At 37.8% G+C, this 3,025-nt stretch overlaps 1 pseudogene; it reads right to left on the minus strand.

Annotated features, from left to right (window-relative positions):
• Nucleotides 1-609: 609 nt before the first annotated feature.
• On the minus strand, nt 610-1,044 carry LOC124520135 (40S ribosomal protein S19-like; annotated as a pseudogene).
• Between the last annotated feature and the right edge of the window lie 1,981 nt (nt 1,045-3,025).

Here is a 3,025-nt window from a genome sequence, read left to right on the forward strand (position 1 = left end):
GAAGTATGTTTATATAATATACATCATATCACTCTGTACTTAGTAAAAGCATTTACAAAGTCTTATATCAGCAATTTATTCCTCTACCCCGGGAGTAGTGTTAATTGCTCTATTATACTAATGGTTTATATATAACCCAACCTTCAAATGAGCTTCATTTAAAGTTGGCAATGCTACTTTACACCTGCAAAAAGGTGAATATTTTTATCCTAGCTGGGGAGTAGAGGAGGCTGTTTCTCATCACTTGGCATATGCCTACAGAGTAATATTTTTGTTTGCTTTGATTATTATGCAAAGCCACAAGACAGGCTTTGTATGAAAAGAAATTTGCTAAAGAACTTTAGGGGGAAAAAAAAATCACGGTTCTTACAAGTAACCACATGTTGGACAGGTGTTTATTTTAAACATTTGTTTGAATACATATGAGGCAGAGTGAATAGGATTACAGATTTATCCTGCTTGTAAATTCATCATTCCATTATTTAGATGGCATTTGCCAACCTGAAAAATACATTAATTTTCACCTTTACCAAGCTATTTTACTTTATTTATTTTGTTTCATATTTTGTTTTATTATGAACGAGGCAATGCATTAGCCCACTATTTGTTCTAATGCTTCTTGTTGGCATTTCCACCAGTCTGGCGATTCTGTTCAGATCTCTCTGTCCCTGAGGTATCACTTTGCGGCCCCCATCTTGGTCCTTTTCCACCATTTCCAGCCCCTCTAGGGCATGGAGGACCCTGTGGGCCACACTCTTGGAGCCTCTGCTGAAATGGCTAGGTACAACCCCATTTCTCTGACATCCACCTAGATCTTGGTCATTGAGCCGACCACAGCGCTGCCTCAGAAGACAGGTGTCATGCTGCGGAAGTGGCTCGTGTGTAGAACTAGTTCTCATTGTAAGTAGCAGCCTCTTTGAGCTTGGCCAGCTTGACAGTGTTCGCCCATTTGGGGACTATCAGCTTCCCAGACTTTTTGAGGGAGGCTTCCAGAGCTCTGACGAACTCCTGCAGGTTCACGTCTTTTGCAAGAACACCAAGCATGCATGGCTTGTGCACAGCCAGCCAGGGGAAAGGCCACGCTATTTGATTAATGGAGACTATATTTTCTTACTTTGTATAACATGCGTAGACAACATTCAGCAACTTAAAAGTAATGTCACTCTCACACTTCGTTTATTTGAATAGCATAAATTAAATGATTTAGAGCTATGTGGGGTAATCTAATTCTAGCATACAAAGTGTGACAGCTAAAGCATTAGCTAGTAGAAATCTCTACTTGTCCAAGATGAAGCAGTATCGATGGTGTGGAAGGCTTTGAACCATCCCATGACTTTCAATGTGATATTTTTATTTCCCACCCCAACACCAAGGTCTTCTTAAAGCTCTCCATCAGAATGTAAACTCCATGAGGGCAGGGGCCTTGCCCATCTTATTCATGTCTATATATAAATTCCTTAAGATGCTCCCTGGTTCAATACATACCTGTATAATAAGTGAGTGAGTAGAAAAGAAAATCTAAATATTTATCTAGAATTTCAAAGTGTATTTGTGTGCATATGTATGAGTATGAGGAGAGAGAGACAAAGAGAAACTGAGTATTCACAGAGAGTCCGTTTTTTTAAACATTAAATGCTATTCTGCCCTCAAAGGTTCTGCAAAATCTTTTTTATTTTTTTATGAAAAGTATTGATAATTTGGAAGAAATTCTGATACAGTTTCTTTGTTGAATAGTTGTATCTTCCCAGAGTTTGTATCAATACAGTGTTTATTGGACATCTGCTGTGTGCCCACAGGGACTCTGAGAGGGACTGGGGATATAAGGAGGAAAAGCTTATATGTTTGTCTCATTATTTTTATAGTGTGATAAATAAATGTTGTCTTAAACTAACTGCTTCAGCAAGTAGTAATATTTTAAGGCACTTCCTAAGAAGTAAGAAAAAATAAGCCACTAGAGTGAAAATCACTGCTATTAGATTCAGTTAGTTTTCCATTACAATAGTTGAGTTTTCTTTTTCAGGTTTCTAAATAATTAACAAAATAATAGGTGAGAGAAGACATGTTGAGCTCTTCAGCTCATCCACCACTCTTTCTCTTATTAATGCTTTCGTCAGTCATTCAGTATTACTGTAAGGATAAAGCTAGATACAGAAAAAAAAAGTGCTTCCTCTCCTCTCTGTGTATAAACCCAAGCAATGCAATGAATAAAATGGGTGTACTTCAGAAGAGAAACCAAGATATACTTACCTTTTATTGTGAGGATAAACCACAAGATAGCAGAAGTTGCTAAAAACCAACATAGATTTGTTTCTTCAATCAAGTTGCCTAGATAAGTTATGACTCAAACTCAGAACAGTTTCTGTGCTATGCTGGTCTGAATGGAGATAATGGATGCACAGATCATAAATTAATGCCTGGAAACAGACCATGAACTTTTGCCAGCAACAGCTAATTTGCAACAATGGGGGCTTGGTGAAAATGACAGTTTCAGTCGGCATGGGGAGGCAAGCAGAGCCATTGGAGAGGATGGAGAGCATTGTGCCTGCCAATTGATGTTGGCAGGGGATTGTCAACCCACTGAGTACCAGGACTCATCAGCATATTTAATGTTATGAGCACAGACATTGTCTTTAAAAACATAAGCCATGAGAGGGCAATGTGGGCTGCAGACTGCAAAGAATAGCATTTCAGGCAGGTGGATGGCACAGAAGCTTATTAAAGTTGTGGCAAATGGAAAATAGAAATAGAAAGGAGCCAGACACAAGGAGAAAGAGTTGAAGGGCCAGAAGTAAAAACTGAAAGTAACAAATGTTCAAAGCAAAAAAGAGAGAAAGACAAATAATATTAGAAAATACAGAAGAGCATAAAGGGAATGAAAGTTATTCTACCAACCACCATCATCACAAATCGTAGTGTTGAAACTTTTTTTGTAAGATTCTTTTAACATTTTTAGCTCAACTTTGAAATAATTTTTAAAAGAGGTATTAAGAGTTATGCTGGATGGTCTATTATGAAGTTAACTCTC

This window comes from Lynx rufus, unplaced genomic scaffold, assembly GCF_022079265.1.
Source record: "Lynx rufus isolate CCGP_SWC_20201006 ecotype Redwood Valley unplaced genomic scaffold, mLynRuf1.p SCAF_3, whole genome shotgun sequence".
Classification (NCBI taxonomy): domain Eukaryota; kingdom Metazoa; phylum Chordata; class Mammalia; order Carnivora; family Felidae; genus Lynx; species Lynx rufus.